The 21,773-nt window shown below is 39.4% G+C and overlaps 1 long non-coding RNA gene across 2 annotated transcripts in view; it reads right to left on the bottom strand.

The window, feature by feature from the left end:
• Nucleotides 1-9,242, bottom strand: part of LOC119705159 — a 52,283-nt gene extending 43,041 nt beyond the window's left edge. For both annotated transcript variants that reach the window (XR_005258161.1, XR_005258162.1), the window contains exons 1-2: nt 9,154-9,242; nt 4,743-4,814 (exon numbers count right to left, since the gene is read on the bottom strand). This is a non-coding gene — a long non-coding RNA (uncharacterized LOC119705159). The remainder of the gene's footprint in view (nt 1-4,742; nt 4,815-9,153) is intronic.
• Between the last annotated feature and the right edge of the window lie 12,531 nt (nt 9,243-21,773).

Raw genomic sequence — 21,773 nt, forward strand, 5'->3', positions numbered from 1 at the left:
TTGTCACTAAGGCTTATTAGAGCCGCTTATTTGGGATTAGCACAGAAGACAGAATGTGTTTAATATGTTATTAAACTATGGAGACTTAATTTTGTCCCTATTTGTGGCATTGAGTCTATCAGGGAAAAACCTGAGTTCTGTATGTATGTGATTTTATTTTGCTTAAATAAATTTGGTGTCAGATTTTTGTTATGATGTCAAAGGCATAATTTGGGATTTTAAAATTTAATGTATAGATTATTAGATAATTCCCATCTTCCCAGAAAAGAAACAAAACTTCATTTTACTGCATCCCTTGATAGTCTGAAGTGTAGCTGCTTAATACAGGAGTTGAATCACTTATGGATTCCTCACAAATGGTATTGTGGTAATGTGTAAGAATAGCAACAGCATATATTAAAACATCTTTATAATCAGAATAATAATGAAGAGCCTGTAGATATGAGAATCCCAAAGTTTTCCCAGTGCTTTAATAAGTACTGAGCTACCGTTACAATTCCTGAATTATTCAGGGCTATAATTTGGAGTCACAAGGCTTTAGTATGCCGTAGATGTAGCACTCAGGCTTCCAGGGTCATGGTAGATATTAAAAATTGTTATGGAGAGATCTAGATTGCTAATCACACAATGGCAGAAATGTTGTGGAGCGGCCTAGAATTACAAATAATTTAAAAGGATCCAACTGGTGCTAAATCCCCTCTCTCCCAGTCCTCAAAACACAGGTTGTACAGCAGTGCTTCTGTGACAGTAAAGGGGTGCAAATGTCCTCAAGTGTACTTCTGAAGAATCCTATGAGTAATGGAATAAGAAGAGTACATCATGTACAGAAAAAAAGTCTCCTCATGGACTGGAATGACAGTAACTAACCACTACACTGAGGTTATAATTATAATTTTGTCACAAGAGTAGGGAAGTCAAGGTTTCACAAGGAAAAAAAATCTATTTACAGGAAAATATTATGCTTTTCATTTGATATAAAAAGTAATTATTGCAAAGGGACCCATGGAAGATCTTGAAGACAGTCACCCTGCTTTTAATAAGTGCTTGTGGCAGCTAAGTGGGGATCAGGAGTATTCTTTATCAGGTTTGCATTCAAGTAGTACTAAATATATGCAGGTAGGAATTAAATAGTATCTGAGTTTAATTAAAATTATAAAAAAAAAAGAGGGAGAAGAATGGTTGGTAGACTGCTCGACTGCATTTTAACCAGTAACCTCAGACCCTAATTAGAAATGCTTTTCATATCTCCTCCATGCAAGGGCTTAATCTGACGTGAGTCTGTGAGCGAGGGCTTGGGGGACCAGTGTTAATTCTGCATTCGATCTTGGTTTGTATGGAGGCAGGCGATGCTGATTGACCGAGTTGCAGCACAGATCCCATGACCTTGCTGGGATTTTCATGTGAGGTGTTAATTGAGAGGGTGGGTTAATCTTGGAGCATCATTGTCCCCGAGCTGAGGACAAAGTTTGTGCTCTCTGTTTCCTTACTCAACAGTATATTTGATCTCTACTCCTCTCCTTTATGACAGTTTAGCAAGCCTGCAGAAAATTCACTCTTGATAAATTTATTGGTGGGAGATTATCTCTTGCAGGTTTTGTTTGATTTTTTTTTTTAAATGATCTAGTTGTGGAGAAAGAGTGGTTAACTGGGCTGAAAACCCAAAAAACCCAAAATATCTTTCTCCTGACTGTCCCCCCACAACCCACTCCAGTGAGACTATCATAGCGGGTGGGGGGAGTGACATCTTGAGATTAATTATACTGAAGAAAACTACAAGGCATGATTTCAAAGTTATTTCATCAGAGTGCTGGGAAAATATGAGCTCTTTTTATTCCTCCTGAGTAGAAAGCCTAAAATAATTACAAAAACAAAGCGATATTACAGGCGACAGAGCTTTTATAATAATATACAGGTTAGAGTTTTCATACTGGATTTGTGTAATGGAAGAAAAGACAACTCTGCCATTCTGCCTTTTTATAAATAATGAATGGCTTTTTTTTTATTCATGTTTTGTTTTACAGGCCTGTCATTTTCAATGTAAGGGGGAAATTTTTACTCTGGGCAGGACTAATGTGTACTGGTTGACCTTAAATATGACTCCCAGGGAGCAGGATGGAAGTTAAAAGTGGCAGAAGCAATAGAGCTGTGAAACAACAGTGATAAAAAAAGCATGAATGATATCTGTCCTTGACATGCAAAGAATTTATCTTGTTTTACTGTAAAGTACAGGCAATTTGTGCAAAGCCCAGCAGGGAGCTCTGTGCCCTCTGCAGCTCCCAGAACCTGGGGTGTGGATGGGAAGGAGACAGTCCCATGGTGGGGTGGTGTTGGTCCACTGGGGAGAAAGAATGGTGTTTGGATGTCTGTGGGATGCATCCAGTAAAAAATTGGCAGCCATGGCTTCCACATGCCTGACTTGCTAGTTGTAACCTTCATGAGAATATTTTCACCTGAGTGGTGCTGTTGCCTATGCCAGAATAATTTCAGAGGTCTCTGGCATGGTGAGATGTTCCTGTGCAGAGCCACAAGATGCCTTGATGCCACTGCAGATCTGGCCTCACGACTTCTGAGTTTTCCTAAATAGTTCTGAGGCAAAAATCACAATCCTTAGGTAATTGCCCTTTGAAGGGACATTGGGAGTTTTTTTTTTTTTTTTCCTTCTCAAGAAATGGCACATTACTAGGGAGTAACTTAAATCAGCAAGAATTTAATAGCTTCCTTGGCTGGGTGAAAAGCTACAGGTCAGCCCTTGGATTTATATCCCTCTGTAGGTTCCAGTTGTAGAGAGTTTCTTGTAGCAGTAGTCAGCAGTCTTCTAGGGCTGTTACACCAGATTGTATTTTTCTTTTTTAAAGTTTAAGAATATTGATAGAAACTCAGTGGGAGCTAGGAAATGCTGGCGTTCTCTCCAGTGTCTGTATCTTGCTTTGAGGAGAGGCACTGGAGCTCGCCTGAGCTTGGGATTCACTGGAGCCAGGAGCTGGGAGTGCTGGTGCTCCACTCTTCCCTCAAGATGCTCTGACTCCACGATCCCACCCTTGCCCCCACCACACTAATGCTATTAAAATCCACCCACGTGTTATCTGTAATTGCTGACCACTATCTTAAGCCACCCTGCAGCCTTTGAGGGAAAAATTAATTTTGGAGCTGTGAAAGAGACAGAAATTTTGTTTCGCAAAGGATTTGGAGAGTTTGAAATCTGGCTTCTGTTCATCCTGGAATGAAATGTGACATTTTCAAATTCTTGGCAGAAGAAAAGTCTCAAAAAAAGCTGCCTTTCAGATTGATCAAAATGGTTCATTCTGGGTTGGACTTGCTTGATTTCATAATTTACCAGAAAAAGCCTGAAATAAAAGTCACTTCAAAATGAAAAATCAAAAAGGTCAAAACAAACCCCCCCTCCCCAAAAACTCAAGGTAAATTGGCAGGGTTCCTAAACCCACTTCAGTTTTATTAGGCCACATTCTCCAATTCAAATGGCGACTATTGTTTTTTTCAGGGATTTTTTGGGTTTTGTTTTGGTTTTTTTTCCCTTGTTTTTCTGCAAACACCCTGAGATTATCCCTCGGTTGTGTATGGAGGAGGCTCTGAAATGAAGGTGGCATCTTGGGAACTGTATTGATACCCAGGTTTTGCTGAATTTCAGTAAAACATGTATTTATGGCCTGGTTGTTTGTGTTGAGAGGTGAGAATTATTTCTGGTGTTTGTAGCAAAAGCAACTTATGGGCTACAGAAATGCAATTTGCTCTTTGTGTTAATTGCAGACAGTTATCGAAAGGATACCCTTAATCATTGGGGTGATGTTGGTATTTTAAGGGTTTCAAAATAGCAAGAATTATTTTTAACACTATGATTAAGTACTGTCTACATGTAGCTGCACTATTTAAAATAATTTTGTCTTGATATAAAGATATATTTGGTGTAAAGGTATATTTGTCTTGTCTAAATGTAGACAAGACTTTCTTCACTAGGTTTGATGAAGCTATGAAATTCTTAATGACTTCAGATGTTTCCCTAGGTAAGACTCAAGGCTTGTGCCATCTTTCATTAGGAAAAGGAAAACTGTGAACCCTTCCTGCCCTTGCTGGTGGCTACTCGCAGACCCTGTTTGTGCTTTGGGGTAATTAGGTGAATTTTTGAAGTTGATAAAAGGAGGAATGAGGATGATGAGGAGGGGTTGTAAGATATTTTCCCTTTCCGAGTGATGAAGTCATTAAAGGAAGAAACCAATTGCCAAATGTGGCATTCCCCAAAGGAGGAGCTGCTTGCTGCTCCAGGCTCTGTGTAGGTCCCTGTGATCTGCTGTGTAATTTTGTGTGGAAAAACAATTCTGTGTTGCAGTTGGTGAAATGAAGTGATGCAATGACCTGCAGCTGGAGGGGTTTTCTCTGTGTGTTGTGTGTTTCTGTAAGAGCATTTTGGTTTGGCCCTTTCTCTAGTCAAAGAGAAGAGGGATGTCCATCAGCATCATCTTTACGGACTGGCCATAGCTCTATTAATAGGCAAATATAACTCTATTATTAGGCAGATAGTTAATGTTGCCCCATGTAATTTTGGACAAAGTACAGAATGACTCATGCAGCAGATGAATTACCAGTTTCATCTTTGGGGCTTTAGGCATAGCGGTCTTATGGTGGTTGTTTGTTGTTTTCTGTCACTGCCTTTAATCTGTTTTTTAAAAAATTCCACTGATTCTGTATTTATAGCAACCGCTTCACCTCATTGCTCTGGATGATCTTACCAGTTAAAATATGTCCAGGCCGGCATAAGGAAGCGGTCTTCTGGTACGTTCCATCTGTGTGATGTACTTTGTCTGTAAGTAATAACAAAAGGCTTCATTAGAGAGCTAATCAGCTCCCTCACCTTTGAGACCTAAAGTAATCATGTATTTCAGATGCACATCTATAAGAATGAGCCTGGTAATGGTGGATAGCAGGAACTGTCTTTAAGCGAAGGCGGCAGGTGCCGCGCTCGGCTTCCTCCTTCGCCTCTTAATCCTGAGCCCCCTCTTTCAATAAAGTTTTACTTTGGCTTCTTGCAGAAAAAAGGTTTCGGAAGCTGGGTAAACAGAGCCTGAGCCTGCACGAAGGGGATTAAGGAGGAGAGGCAAGAGTGGAAGGGAAAATGAGGATATGACAGAGGCCATAGTGAGTTCAAACAAAATTTGGCCTGCAGAAGGCAGAAGAAATCCCACTGGTGACAGGTGCCATCTTGTGGGTCATTCTGCCACTCTGCCTCCTGCCACTTTTTATAACGAGAAGAGATAAAGGAGGACTGGGTTCTTAGAGGCTTCGAATTGGAAAAGTAATTCAAAGGGATGTGAGCATGGTTGGCTTCGGGGTTTGCATGATACTGTAAACATCAATACTTTGCTTGTCAGCACTCTATGCTATTTAAGAATGTTAAAGTCCTCTATGAATAGAGACTATGTGCGTGTCTAGAAACATGTAATCATAAATAGTACAAATGATAATCAAATTATTCTTACTTTATAGTAATGCAAATAAAATATTCATGCATCATGTAGGCCTAGGAAAGGTTACAGCCCGCAAACTGTGCTAATTAAAATATAATAGCACCGAGGAGTACAAGTAAGAGTTACTAATGTCTGTATTTTCCCTCTTTCCTTTAAGATCTTATCTTTAATGAATGCATAAAAATGCAATGGTCAGCTGGTACTTTAGTTCTGTGGGGTTTTTTTTCAGGAAATTTATTTTGAAAGGATGTGCAAAAATAATCTCAGCATCTACTAAGCCAAAATCAAATATACTATGATAAAGTATATATTATTCATTTTTTAAAGGAAAAACTAGTATTTCAGGCATGATCCTGAATTCAGTCAAAAAACTACAGCATGATTCATTCTTAAAGATTTCCCAGTTTAAAAAAAAAAGAAATAGAACAGTATTCGTGTCAAACATGATGGCATATCTCAGTATTATTTTTAAACCAAATTTGAGGGTCAAATTTTTAAGGAAGAGAAGAAGCATGTATTATAAATTACTTAAGTACTGTCAGACAAACAGCCCCAACTTGGAATTAGCCTTAATTTCCTTTTCTCATGTTTATACTCCTGTTTAAAATAACGTTGCTGTTTTGTGGACGTTTATGAAACAAAATTGCATTGGGGTGAATAAATAGCAAGGAAAGGAAGCTTTAAGCTGATATGTACAAAAATTCTAAAAATGCCTTACTGCAAGCATTAATGCAGTATTTGTGCCAGAAGTAAGGAATATAACATTGTCTGGGTAGGGAGCAGCAGCAGTGCCATCCGAGAGCGCCCATCACAGCTCTAGGTGAGCTCTGTTAAGAATTCGTAAGTAGAAAGCAAATCCATGAAAATGCCAAGTAATATTGACTGATTAATGCGTTTGAAAGGAATTCTTATTCCTTGGCGAGCATTCCGTTGTTATGAGGAATATGAAGATCATCGAGTGCATTATTCTGTCCCCACGATTCGCTTCTCCCCGGTTGTGAATCAGTGCATGAGACTTGACTGTCAATGGCTGGAGTCAATGGCTGTATTGTGCATGGGCAGAATTCCCGGCCATGCAAACCGAGCTCAGCCTTCATATTCTTTAATCACCTAAACTTGGGAAGTTGCATAAATGTGAAGTGCTGTGAAACTCTTCCTTGCATGTGAAAAATAAAAAAAAAAAAAAAAAAATCACGTATATGTTCAGATGCTTAAGGGCAGTGAAAAACTTTGGGCTGTGCCTTTCGGTTCGTTGTTCACAAAATTAAAAAATTATTTGTAATAAAACTTCTCGGCGGTTAATTATGACATTTTAATGGGGCGAGCTTGAATTCTTTCACGGGGTTATGAAAACAAATTAATGTTAAATATGACATTTTCCTTTGGATTTATGACATATGCCCTGGCCCCTCCCTCACCCCACACAACGTGTACAAAAGGAGGTATTAACAGAAAAACAGAGATGTTGTGTGTTCTGTTATGAACAAGCTTTGTGATCTCATCCCAAGGTTTTATCCAAGCTTGAACCATCTGGCTTTGAGCTGGGGAAAAGCATGTCAGGCTCTCCCCCAGAATTTCAGTGTCAGCGAGAAGGGGCAGAGTGCCTGTGCTTAATGCCAGGCCCCCTTTCCTTCCCTCCACAACCCTGCGAGAAAGACAGGAGTCAGGCATTGAAAAGCATACCAGGCATTTTTAAACACAACCCTGACATTTCCTCAGCATTTCCATAGCTAAGGCTTTCCTTTTCCCCATCCCCCTACCCCTCTTTCAATCAAATAAGGCACCCGCTCTCTCATGCCTAGTGCAAAGAAGGGAAGGGAGGGAGGGGGGGGAAAAGTTGGCAATTTAATTCAAACAAAAGAAGCTTGAAATCTATAAGCACAGCAACTCCGAGGCTTCTGGCAAATAGAATTCTAATTAGTATGCTGCTATTTTTCTTTTAGACAGATGAGGGATGCCCCCTATTGACTCTAGCAGGCAGGCTGGTTAAAAAAAAAAAAAAGGAAAAAAAAAAAGAGAAAAAAAAAAGAGGGGGGCAGGTGGGGGCTAGCCAGCAAACACTGCAGATTGCAAATTATATCGCAAACCCTGCCAAGTCCCAGCTCTTGGCATCAGATTTTTAATGACACCCTGGAAAAGGGAAAAAGAAGCCCTCAGCTAAGGGATAAAAATGAGGGGTTTTACACTGTGATAAGTCTTTGCTTAAAACCCAAATGGCCAAGCACACATTAGGGTTTTAAAATATTCATAGATAGAAGTGAAAATGAGGATATGAGGATGTACATTTGTTGCTTGGTCAATTGACAACTCATTCTGCATATTAATAAAAGGGATGATCTAATTTTAAAGGGACAGTCTGTCTTTTTCAACCATGACTTTTTGAGTATTATGAAGCTGAGGGCAAAACATCACAGAGGAGGCCAGTGATGACACAGAATGTTGTTTTCTTTTGATGTAGACCTGGTACTAACTACTACTTTGCTCAGGAATTCTGGGGTCTCTAAAAATACGATACCCTTCTTGTATAGTCTCTCTGATGTATGGCTGCTGAACACTTTGATTTTTTTTTTTCCTCTCTCTTTTTTTTTTTTTTTTTTTTTTTTTTGCAGTGCATGAGGCCTTTCACAGTTGTAGGATTTTATCCACAAACAGTCAGACCATCACAGAGATGGAAGCCATTTCTTTTAATAATTAGGCCACCTTCTGTTCCACAGAACTGCTTTTGGCATGCCTACCTCGAAATAATGTTTTTTTTAATATCACAGTATATCTCCTCCCATCCAATACTATACAGTAAGCGTTCACAGCAGTGTGAGCTCGTATTAATATTACATACACTACCTTAGTTCAACCAAGAGAAATCTCTTGGTCAAAGCTTTAAAAACTAAATCTGGGCCCGTGCATCTCAAGTACTTCTGCTCAAGATTCGCTTGAGGGTTGTTTTAAAGAAGAAAAAAAGGCACTTTGATTTCATTACACCTGCAAATCCTAGTCACAATTAATTGCCATGGATGTGTGTGCCTATCCTGAGTCATGGTTAGGCAGTTAAATACCAAAGAAACTCTGTCTGCTTATGATTAAAAATGCAGAACTGAACTAAAAATTATTTGCATTTACAAAACTGTAAGCACTACAAAGTGAGGCTGTGCTAATACCAGTCTCAAAAGTCACAGCTAATATTAATTATCTTTAAATACACACCCGTATACAAATGAAGCTTTAACTCAGATCATGTAGCTCACAGTATTTCTAGCACAGGGCTTCAGACATTCTGTAGATTTTAGGGCATCCTTTAGGCTGTGGATGTACAAAAATGAGGTTTTACATAATCATTTGCTTTACCTGTCAGTCCCCTCCTAGTGCAGTTGCTTTTCTCAACTGAATTTGACAGCAGGGCAGGAATGTCGGCGACAATTAAGTTCTTATAAGTTTGGTGAAAATCGGTGGAGGACAGAAAGCCAAAGGAGTGCCCGCACCGAGGGGAAGGTGGGCAGGACTCAACCCTTCCACGCTGGCTTTGGGAACAGCTGGCGGGCTGCAGCATCTCCTCGTGCTTCCTGAACGGAGCGTATGGTGAGGAGATAGAGGAGCAAGGGCTAAAGGACAGAAATCTGTAGGAAGCCACGCTAGCAGAAGAATTTAGATGTGTGGTTTTTAGGAAGAGCAGCTAGCTTACCTTTTCTGACATCAAGCTTTTTTCCAGAGCAGTAATTGTGTTGGCATTGTAAGGAAAAATTGCTGCTGTTATTTAGGAGAGTCTGCTGATCACTCTTAAAAAAAAAAAAAAAAAAAAAGAGTATTATCCCTATAACAAGATTATAGTGTTACTAAATGGGTTCATGAAGTTTATATTTAAAGACACTAAGGTGGGAAGTTTCCAAAGTGGGATGCTTTATTATGTGGATCCTGTTATAATTAGCAAGTTCATGTGGTTTGAAAAGTGACTTGCACCATAGCGTGAATGACACAAAGAAATCTGTGTTAGGTTACCAGTACCTGTGCTCTCCCACTGAACAGTTTTTTAAAGAAAGGGAACTGAAATGCAAGAAGTTGAAGGGAAAGACTGCGATAGGATGCACCAGAATAGAATTTCTCAACACGTTGATGAATTAGTCTTGGTGTAGAAGTGTCCAGGCAGTGACACTGTTTGCATTTATTCCTGAAAGGAAAAAAAGCAGTCCATAAAGCTCCCATTGATTTGTCAGAAGCTTTCCAGGGTGACCTCTTGGCAGGACCTCACGGTGGTACCTCACTGGTAGCCGTGGCTGTGAGTCAATGGGAACCACTATTGATGTTGGGAGAGCGTATGGTCTGATCTGTTAAGAATAACATACAGCCTAAAAAATACAGAGCTAAGGTAAAAATATGGTGTGGTCTGGCTGACTTTATTGGGAATGCCATTGAATTCTAAGGAAATGGGATCAAGTCCTTCATATAATTCCTGTAGTTACCCAATAATTCGTTTGCGTGGTAGTTTGAGAGATCATGAAACGATATCACCAGTGTTGTTGATATACACAGAAACGAAACAAAAAAACCCCAACTTTGGTTTGATTGTTCCTATTTTTGGTTTGATTGTACCTACTGCTACTGAGTCTGAAGCAAATTAGGTGTGCTAATGGAGGCAGGGTGGGAGGAAGAAATGTTTTCTTTATTTCGGAAGTTACTACAATATTAACTGCACATATCTGTGTGGAGTTTCATGGTCAGAACAGTAAGCTTAGATGTAAACTTGAACTAGATGTTGAGCAATAGGCATCCAATGAGTAGATAAATTAGATTACCAAAAATTACCTATACCAAAGGAAGAGTTGAAATGGCTCTGTCTTTAATGATCCAGCCCAGTGGGAAAAATGGGAGGTAGCTTGAAAATATCATCAAGAGTTCTAGGTGGGAGTACCAAATATTGCTCTCAGGTGGTTCAGAACTGCTGTAGGAAGAGTCAATGCCCTATCAATTAGTAAAAATTACAATTACTACTTTCAGGAAAGGTTTTTGGCAGAAAATAATTTCCCCCTCCTTTTCTTACGGACAAGTTACATTCAGTCTGCAGGTGTAGGAATCTGACAAGTAATTTTAGCAACCAGTGGCTTAAAGGAGTTCAAATGACCACTAAAGTCATATTAACTTGTCAAATTGACCAGTATTTTCTGCCACTGAAACAGTAGAATGGATGGCTGGAGACAATAAAATTGTTTCAATTATACTGCATTAAGCATCTTCACGAAGAAGTGAAAATGCAGAAAGCAAATAGGAAAGGATCTAAGAGACGAGCTCAACAATGACAAGAATTTCACTGGGACTCTTGAGTGAATACCCCATTAAAGAGATATATTGGAGGAAATATCTACTGAAGGTGCACGCAGCTAATTTGTACTTAGAGTTGCAGAATCATAGATTTGTTTAGGCTGGAAAAGACCTCTAAGATCATTGAGTCCAACTGTTAACCAGCACTGCCCAGCCCACCACCAAACCATGGCCTGAAGTGCCATGTCTACGCTGCTGTTAAACACCTCTAGGGATTCTGACTCCACCACTGCCCAGGCCAGCCTGTGCCAGTGCTTGGCAACCCTTTTGGTGAAGATACTTCTCCTAATATCTAATCTAACCCTCTCCTAGCACAACTTGAGGTCATTTCCTCTCATCCTGTCACTTTTTATGTGGGAGCAGAGCCTGACCTCCACCCTCCCTCCAGGGAATTTTAAAGAGTGAGAAGGTTCCCCCCGACCCTCCTTTTCTCCAGGTTAAGCCTCCCGAGCTCCCTCAGCTGCTCCTCAAAAATATAGAAGCACAAGCTTCCTCTTAAATATTAACTATTGGTCTAAGAAATATTATATTGGTCTAGGAAACGAAAGGTCAATATGCTGAAAAATGCTGTTGGCCTTTAATATGTGACAAAACAAATGCTTATGCTGTCCAAGAGTTGCCAGACTCAGCATTTCCTGGAGTTTCCTGCTTGGGAGAGGTGTTTTGCTCCCAATACATACAGATAAAAACTTCAATGGCCAGGAAATTTGAGAGTCAGTTGTAACTCTCATCTGCACATAGGAAACGCCTATGCTCTCTAAGTGCTTTGGCAAATGAGGTTTTTTGATTTGGTTATGTAATGTAGAAGTTGTTAGAGCCATTGCCATGCTTTCCTCTATGTTTGCATGATGATATGGAATGAGGAAGACCAACCTCTTGGTTGGCTGAGTCGAGCTTCATTAAATTCCTGCTGAAAAATACCAGGACTCAAAATTGTCCAGCTGTCAAGTTGTTGCAGGATGTGATGCAATTCAATCAACAGCACAGCTGATTTAAAAAAAAAATAAAGCAGCTGTGGTGCTTTCTTTAAATTAGAGCTATTGCTGAGGGGTGGGATGGTTACAGCAAGAGGGAAGATACAGGATAGAGATTAGAAGAGAGGGCTGGAATAGTTTTGGGGATATTTTAAATGAAACTCATGCTAAAGATTTAAGATACTAATGAATAGGTATGTAACCTTCCTTCCCTTCCATATGCCTATACAAATATTTCCATGGATTTCATAGAAAGTTTTCGTCAAGGTGGTGAATTTAATCCAAAACATGAGTAGAAGATACATGGGATCACATTCTGCCATCCTCCTCACAGTAAGCATTTCTATAGTTTGCACCCTTTGGGCACAATCTGAGCAGGAACAGGGCAGGGGGGGCAGAATTGCTGATGGTAGAGTTTAATGAATCTAAGGCTAAAGGGGTGAAGCCACTCCTTATTTTGCACTGTAATGGGTGACACTATAAAAAACCACACACACAGGAACTCTGCCTCTTGTAAACTGAATAACCAAAGACAAGCTCCAAAAAAAAGCAATATGTAAATCAAGTCCTGCACCCAGAAAAACATTGCTCGAATGAAACCCCCAAATTGGTGTTAACTCTTGGGTATTTGTCAGCCCAAAGCTGGAAGTGTTTCCTTTGTGCTCCAATGTATATGACTTTTCTTTACTCACTGGAATGCATTAGAAGAACATCCTGGAAAAAGTTCCAATTGGCAAAAGTGGAAATGAAATATATATTTTCAGAGGATAAAAATGTTACAAGCATCTACAAACAAGTGGCAGAGAGTTTGATATAGTAAGAAATGACCACCCATGACCTCGCTCCGATTCCGTTTGACTTCTCACTTACTTAAAACCACATTTCTTTTTATATGTCAGGTTATATATTTTGCTCAGTGAAATGTTTGGTTTATTTAAAAAATATAGAAGTATAGCCAGTCTCACCATCCAATTTTTCTTAGAGCACCCACTCCAGTCAGTGTGCTCCTCTGCAATGAATAAATCCAGCAGTAAATTATGTATGATTCAAACACACACACAGAGATTTATATTTATGCTTACAATGTCAGTATAATTTTACAGTCAAGACACAGTACATATACTCTGCTGTAAGTACTAGCTTGATATAGTAAACTCAAAAGAGCACGTTGGGGGTTAGCAGTTAGAGCTGAAAGTGAAAATCAAGAAACAGCAGTAGGACTGCTTTTGTCTTCAGCATGCTCTTCAAGATGTGAGATGCTCCAGTGGGTGGGAGACCTATGCACCACCCCCCCAATTCTGGGGATAACCCCAGCAGATATGCTTTACAATTACCTTTTCTTAAAATGCCAATTAACCCTTTCAGGGTTTTGTGGCATACTGTGAGCAAGCAGGAGAGGGGCACTCATTTATCCCTTATATTGAACATCAAAACCAATTATAAGGGGATTGGGGTGGGAGGAACAGGTCTTGTGCTACTGGAGATATATCTGGAGTGCTTCCTGGGTTTATCCTTGTGGTTTTTAACACTTAGGAGGGTCTGCAGTTGCAGTTAAAAATACACTAAAAGTTAAAAGAAAAAGAAGTAAAAAACATACAGATGAAGGCATCACTTCATTAAACAAAATAGAAAAAAAAAGGTTTTAATTCTCTTTGGTTAATTTGTTTGTTCTTGTTAAATCTCACCAGCTCACAAGGCAGTGACAGTTTTAATTTTATCAAATGTTCTAGTGTTTATGCTCACAAAAACTAGCCACCGGTGTAAATTAAGCCTTAACTCTATCAAAGTAATTAATACCAGGCCACAGGCAGACTGAAATTTTGTAATAAAAATAACCCAAAAATATTAAGGTTCTTAGGGGAAATAGAATAGTACCAGGATGAACTAGAATGAAATATTGCTAGAATAAACCTAGAATGGCATTAATTAACCTGCAGATTAACTTAGCCCATTTAAATATGTTTTGCTGCTTGGACTCTGATCCTTCAAGTCTCACATGGAGATTGACTTTTCCATGGGGTCTCATTAGGGTAAGTGTTACTGAATGTGAGTAAAGGTGAAGGAAGCAGTTGTGTTGTGAGTAACTTGTCACATTTAGGCAGTGTACACAATGGCTTGTGGGTTTTTTTGGATGCATTTGGTTTGTAAGTTGTTGGACAACTTTGTGAGTTTAAGTTATTTGTTATTAACGTTAACAAAGGTGAGAAGGAAAGGGTGCTACATTTATGAAGTGATTTTTTGATACATAAGTAGCTAATATTTTAAAATTTCTGGTAGCTTCCCTTAAACTGTATCCATAACCTTTCCACATCCCATACCTTCTGTGGTCAGAGGAAAGAGCAAGACCCTGATGTTTCTGATCACAAAACCTGCTGTCTTCTGATTCAGGGTAAAACACTCCACAGAAGCTCTGTGATTGCTAATAACTGAGGTCAGGCTGCCTGTTTGAGTCAGGAAGGGATGATGCATATGGAACTGGCTGGTTGCAAGCTTTGAAGGAAAAGCTGGACTGTGACAACTTCTGTTGAGCTGGAACAGAAAGAATATGGGAAGATGTAGACTGTGGGTGTCTGCATTGGCAGCCTCACCTCCTGGAAATGATTCCCAGGCTCCCATTAAGACAGGATGAGTATCACCCTTACCAGAGGATGCAGCTGTGCTCTGTTCAGATTTCTCCACATGTTCAGCTTGGAGCAGAGGAAATTTGGCTGAAGTAGATGAAACTACACAAGGTATGAATTGGACCTGGACCAGTGAAAGGAAGGTTGCAATTAGGTGGATTTTGGAGTAAAATAACTTAATTTAGCTCAGTTTCAGCCAGAATATTTGCTTGTCTTTGTAGAAGTGCGGTTTTCAGCCTGTCTTTGGTATTGGATCAGGATCTCATAGGAGTTAAGGATGATTTCCTTCTTGTCTTAGAAGACTCAAGTCTGAGCACTACCTAACAGCATGAAAGCAATGCCCTCTTCTACACTGAATATTGTAGCCAGTGTTGTCTTCAAAGGTGGATTCCTCAGTTATTTGTTATGCAAATACAAACTGTTGCTGATGCTCTGAAAGGAGAATTTTCATTATTAAGTTTCTGCAGTCAGCAATCATCAAGAACTAGGCAACAAACGAGAGCTACCATTGGCTTTGTGAGACATTGAACATACTGAAAAGGTAAAATACACAAAATTCATCAAAATAGTCATGATGACACCAAAGGCTCTCTTTGGGACACCTGCATTTTGAGAAGTGCAGCACCTACCAAACGGGAGATTTGCAAGCATTTAGGCATTTACAAAAGATGATGTACGTGTCCTTTATATACACATATGTGTATATATTTATATCTGATTGAGTGATTAGGTTTATAGAAACATACATATGCCTGTTTTGAACTGCAGGTGAGATTGCTTACTGCACACATTAGACATACATCTTTAAAGTGAAATGGATGTAACCAAGACAAAAGTTAAGTACCTTTGCTCTATCCAAGTCTCTGCCCTTTACCTGCTGAGCAGGAGGGTGAGGGAAGAGGATTTAATACAAAGCAGAGAAAGTGCTATTAATGTCCTGAAGGAAGGAAGGAAGCAGTGTCTATCACTGTTTAAATTGCTTTCTGGATGTCCAGATGTAACGCAGCAGCAGAACTCTGGGTGATTGTACACACTGCCTATGGTGCAGCAGTGAGGCAGAGCAGGGTAAAGGAAGTATAGTTTTAGCAGCCCCTGACAGTGCAGGTAGAGAAATAGGGGTCTGTTATAATGATTTCCCATGGAGGTGAGTGCTGATCAAGAGGGGAAAAAGAACCTCTGAAGGTCATCACCAAGGAAAATTACATGCTATGCTTTTTCTGGCATCCAAGTGCGATCACAATGCTCAAGAAAATAGCAGGAGGAGATGTGTACTGGGCACACACACCTGTGTGCAGTGGTTTGCTGTGTACTACATAATAATACCTGGGGTTTTCAGCACCTGGGGTTATAATGGGTTCTCTTTGGACAGGCAGAGCAGAGGAAGATGAGATGTTTGGGTCATGTCTTGCAGGGAGAGGGTGAGAGCCTGAAGATGGTGATTCTGCAAGATTGAATAACACAAACATAACTATAGGGTGGGAGGGCTGCTGTGGCAGTCGAAACATCCCTGATGGGTACTTGCAGGTTAACCAGACAATGAAGAGACTCGGGGAACACTTACCATTATGCCATTAGCAGTGTTACATTGTGTAATTGATACCTTTACATCATTGCTTAGTTTGCGCTTCAAAGTTTTTATCCAGGTTTCCATCTGTGTTTTTATTTTCTAGTTCCATAAAATATTATTTAATGATACTATGTTTGCATTTTTCACACAGTGCCTTTGTGTGTGATACTCAGATTATTTTTTGACTTCCAAGTTATGTGACTTTTTAATCTGTTTGTCTTAATTGTTCTTGAAATCATTGTGCACCCTACAGAGAACTCTGTTTAAAAAAAACCCAGTGGGATTATCCTTAACTCCAAAAATATATAAAGATCACCTGGCTCTAGCACTGTGTCATAAATTCTGTGATTCTTCACGCTATTCTTCCTCTAACAATTCTGATTTTTAACCAGTTAGCAAAATGCAGTTATCTCCTTGTTAAAATAAACAGACTTCATTGGGCTACTGAATTCATACATATTTTGGAAACATAAAACATGTGTTAATAAAGGCACTTTAAAGAGAATACATCAACATAATATATAAATGATTTTCTCACTTCTCTCCAGCATCTCCCCTCCATCCTGATATAAGTCAGAGGTAGCAACTAATCTGGAAAGCAAAGTTGAGGAGAAAGGAAAGGTACAGTTTTCCTTCTTGTCTAGAAAAAGCTTTGTACAGTCTTAATAAAAGACAGTTTCTTGTGGGGAAGAAATGCTAATGTGAAATTTTCTCTTTCTCTCAACACAGTCATACATTAGAGATATTTGTAGCAGTGGAGCTGCAGACTGCAATAGGTGGATGGATATTTACCCAAGAAAATTTGAGCCATGCCCTTTCATTTTCAGAGAGCTGCTACCTAATCTCAGTGTAGCATCAAGACAAAGGACACATCATTCCGTTTGCGCCTGCCCTGCAAAAAAAAAAAAGGGGGGGGGGAGATGACGACTTGTGGGGGGAGAAAAAAAACCTACAACGCTCTCTGAATGCTATTAGAATAATGGTCTGAGGAAAAAAAAAAAGATAAAATACAAATTTCACTCCGATCTGGGTTGGATTACTTCCCCATGCCCCTGCCTTTATTGGGCGATTTGGAGTTTCATTAGAATTCAGAATTCCTGCAGAAAGAAAAACCACAGTGGCACGGACTTCTCTTTCAAGGGGATTGCAGGCTGACCCATCAAAATGAAAAGGCTCAATGTTTTGCTGACAGGTCCCTGAGCAGGCCTGAGTGACAGCTTCATTTCAGCACTTCTCAGATGAGATTTGAATTGGGGGGTGGAGGAGGTGGTAGGAGAGAGACTTTGTTCCCTAAAAAGTGTCAGTGTCAAACTCTGCAGTTCAAGTTCTAGTGTCTGAGGTACAAAACCGAGTCAGAAATCATCTTCGACTTGCCTGCTTCCCAATTTATTATTAATGTCTCTCTAATATTAGCACGCATGGAGCTTCATTTAAATCCTAGAGTTCATGTTGAGTGTGCGTTGTTCCTTTTATTGGAAATAAAAAAAGGTAGAAGGAGATGGATTAAAGTACAGTGAACTGTTGTATAACGTCTGCATCAAAGATTACTTAGTGGCATTTTTCTGTTGTGATAATCAAAACATCAGTGAGAGCTTGATCCCACCTCTTGTCTGTGGGAATACCAATTTTTTTCTTATAAATTTACCTGGCTCTTTTTGCCTGCAAAATAAATTTGGATATTTGATAAATAAATTTGGATATAAATTTGGAGGCATTCTCAGTTCAGTAGCAGCTTTGTGTCTACTTCACAATATCCTAAATGAGCAACTTTTTATTGTTTATTTCTATAGAAAAATTAAGGTAAAAATTTGGCAAACCTGTCCCTGCCATCCAGTAAAGGGGAACCAGAGGAGCAGCTCAACCTCCTTGTATAAAGGAAGTAAAACTCATTCACTTCCTACTTGTTCCCTTACTAAAAGTTGATTTGATGTCTGCAGGGACATTAGCAAATTTTTTTTCCCTAAAAGTTTATTTAAATTTCAGGTATCAGTTACTGCTATTCACAGCTTTTATCTTCCTTTTCCTCCTGTCTTGTGCATATTGATGCATACCTTGGTGTGAGAACAAAATCCAGCGTGTGGAGTTTGCTTTTAGGAGCCATCAAAAAAAAAGTTAACCTAATTTTTCAGATAATATTGGAAAAATTAAGTTTCAAAATGCAGATCTTCAAAGGAACATTGATCCTTATTCGTATACCTTAGAAGTCATCTCCTCAATAACTATATAAAAATGAGATATTATTCCATAGCACAAGGCTGTTCTTCAGAATCAAACAGAATTTTATGTATTACATTCACTTTGGAACAGATTCCTCTCTAATTTATATTGATGGAAAGCTAGTAACTTCAGCAAAAGCACAGGCTTTCCCATTTAGGTAGAAAAAGTTTTGGGCTAAGAGAGAAGCATATTAAGCTCTAATTGTTCTGTGAATGTGATGAACAGGGCTGCATTAGTGTTGTTGGATTGTGTTTCTGTTGAATGCAACAGATAATAATGGCATAAAATCCATGTAGATGATCAGAGTGTATCTTGCACCATCCCAAGAAAGCTCCGTCTTGTAAATTTTGCTAATTGCTCATGGTTTGCTTTTCCTTGAAGAAGTGTCTGCATTCCAAAACAGAGAGCAAAGACAGTAGAGCTGCAAAGCCTCCCAAAACAAAATTTACATCTTGTCCCGCTTTTAGGTTTTAAGAAATCTTATTATCTTTAGGTTCTTATGTTTTACTAAGTATGGAGCAAAAAACTTGCGATGCTCAAAACAAGCCTCCTTGTGTAAAAGGTAAGTGTCTGTTATGGAGAAGGAAATAATTCTTCCCTCTGATCCCAAGAAAGCCCTGAATTATATCCCTTATATACTTTGATAATTATTTTTATAATCAAGTTTTATCTCTTGTGAAACTTGGGGGCCAATTTCAGTTCTGAAACCAAAATGTCCAGTAGACTCAACACTCACTTATCACAGGGAAGAATTTGGTTTCAGACATTTAAAACGATCAATTCAGCAATATCCTGGTTTTGAGATTATATATGAAATGCAGAAACAAATGTTCAACATAGAGGTAAAAATTCTCTTTTTGAAATCAGTGTATGAGTTCAACTGACTTTGTAATAGCAGCAGGAGAAAGGAATCAGAAAGGACCACATTTAGAAAAATTACTTAAAATATAAAAGTATATATTGCACTTTATGAGAATCTACCTTGATACTCCAAGATATTTTTCAAGCACTGGGGGTAGAAACAGGAAGGCAAATGCTTAGAGAAACACAGAGTTATAAAAGGAATATACAATCTGAAAATTACGGCAAACAGATCAAATCCAGTTAGGGTAAGGCATGTACTGCTTAATGGAGAAATGTGTTACTTGGATCTTGTAAAGCCAGAATGGAAAACATATTAGTAAATTGCACTAGGAAAAAAATCCTCTGCTGATTGAATTGACCTTCATGTCCTTTGCACAACTTCAAAAAAAGTGCCAATATCATGTGTGAGCAGCCACAGAAGCTGAAGCTTGTGCTGGGGGTGTGTCAGGATTCAGCTGTGGGCTGGTGGCAAGGCTGGGTGAGTTGAACCTGCTGCCAGTTCAGGGTGCTGCCAGAACTGCTGGTTTGTTCAAGCTTTGTGCTGAGAAATTTGTGCTCTGTTGACTTTTCCTTGCTCCCTGTGTTTGGTAGAAGCTGGGAAGTGCTGCTGGAAGTTGTGTGCTGTGGTTTGTGGGCACCTACCTGAGCTAATGAGGGAGGGAGAGCAGGAGAGGACTTGGTACTGCATGTCCCATGTCTGAACATCCATCCCCGTTTTCTTATCCACTCTCCCTCCAAACTTGCCCTCCTCTTCCACACACTCATTGAAACCAGTTTGGGTAAATCTTGTGTGCTAAAGGAGAATTTGGAGGAGTGTGGTGGGCAAAGCTGAAGGAGACACCTGCAAGCTGTGCTCCTGACTCATCCTTGTCATTAATACCAGGTCACAGGGGCGGCTGCAGGGACACAACAGGTCAGTCCTGTGCTTGAGCTGGGCTGGATCTGCTCTGCTTTACTCCTTTGTGTAGCCCCCCACCCCACCCAGTTTCAACAGGGATGCCCTTCTGGGGAAGGTAAGTCAGAGAGGCTTAAAAATGTGTGTGCTGTAATGCCATTGTAATGTATTAGCTGGTTTATTTTTAGATCAATCTAGCTGCACTGTGCTTTTGTCATTGAAACAGTAGATGTGGAGTTTGTCAAGGGAAAGGGAGGGTCTTTTTTGGGATTTTTGAGAATTGGAGAAACTCAATCAGCTCAGGTGTGACAAATATTGCATAAAGAGCATCCAGAAGAGAGTAGATAGGATGAGAGACTGCAGAGGAGTTGCTTAAAGAAAGATACATTCGTAATTATGAAAGTTAAAACCAGCAGCATGCTATTAAAAAGCTTAAATAAAAATATTTACCTGGACACTGACTCTTCATTTGAATGAGCTGTGCAGACATTTAGGCCCCAACATCAGCCTGACAAAAGCAGAGGAGCTTTTCCTTAAGCATAGGAAATGTTTTTTTCCTTAAGTACTTTTTGCAATACAGTCTATTTCCCACAAACAGAACTATTAAAAGTATTGAACTTCTAGTTTCTCATTACACTGTCTTCATCTGACATCCTGACCCATCTCATGCTTTCCTTGCAGCATTTCTCAGCAAGGAACTATCATCTCACGTTGGCATCGTTGGGTGTGACGTAAGCCAGGAACAAAAATCCCCATCCAGTTTTACCACATCATCAATTTTGCTGACACTCCATTGTTCATAAAGCACCAAAATGCAACTCTTGCTTTCAAACTCTTTCCCTGAGTTCAACACGATAATGAATGTGAAGGGTTTGCATGGAGGTGGCAAAACTTTTTTTATTCTCCCCCCCCTTTTTTTTTTTTTTTCCTCCAGGTTCACACCAGATAGGCATTTTTTACAGCCTGAAAGGGGATGTTTTCTTTTGTTAATAGCTTACAATCAGATGAAAGGACTCATCACTCTATTTTAGTGCTCCACCACATGGCGTGTATCTTTTATAAATTACAGGCTGGCGTTGTGTGCACTGGGGGAGAGAAAGGTTGGTTTTCTTGCTGTGAGCCATCCTGCCTAATTGTCGTATGCAAATAAAAGCAATTATAAGGCTTTTAGGGTGAAGGGATGACAGCTGAGTTTGGCAGTTGAGGAGGCCTCACCCACCTTGTTGTCATAGCAACAGGGAGGAAAAGGACAAAATGGTGTGTATACAGTGGAAACATTTATTTTGGTTAAAGAATTAAAAATACATATACTGCTGTTAGCATGCAACATCAATATGTGTAATGAATGGGTTTGTTTAAAACATTAGAGAAATTAAACTGTATTTATTCCTTGGCCCTTTAAATGATCCTTGTCATCTAACTACCATTTACAAACCATCACTTGTGATTTTATCTGCTACTTTTAAAGTTATGAACAGATCATAACAATCCAGTCAATAATTAGGAGATTACAAGTTTCTGTGTTTTAGTGCATCTGTTTCAATGTTGCCAGACCCGGAGCTGCATGAAGGAGAGGGACATTCAGTGGTGTGTCCGTGAAGGGGAAACAGTGAAAAATAATAACCTATTAGCAGTCCATAAAGTTCAATATAAAATATGTTTGTGCTAAAGTGTTAAACAAGTAGAACAAATAGCGTGCTAGTAGCATACAAAATTAAAACGAGTCACAAATGGATATTTTCTATGGCAATTTATTTCACAATTACTCTTGTGGAAGCTTTCATGAATTAAATATGAGTTCTATCTTGAAATTAGGTGTTATAAGGCTAAATTACAAGAGGCAGCCAGTAA

This window comes from Motacilla alba, chromosome 10 (genome assembly GCF_015832195.1).
Source record: "Motacilla alba alba isolate MOTALB_02 chromosome 10, Motacilla_alba_V1.0_pri, whole genome shotgun sequence".
In the NCBI taxonomy this organism is placed as follows: domain Eukaryota; kingdom Metazoa; phylum Chordata; class Aves; order Passeriformes; family Motacillidae; genus Motacilla; species Motacilla alba.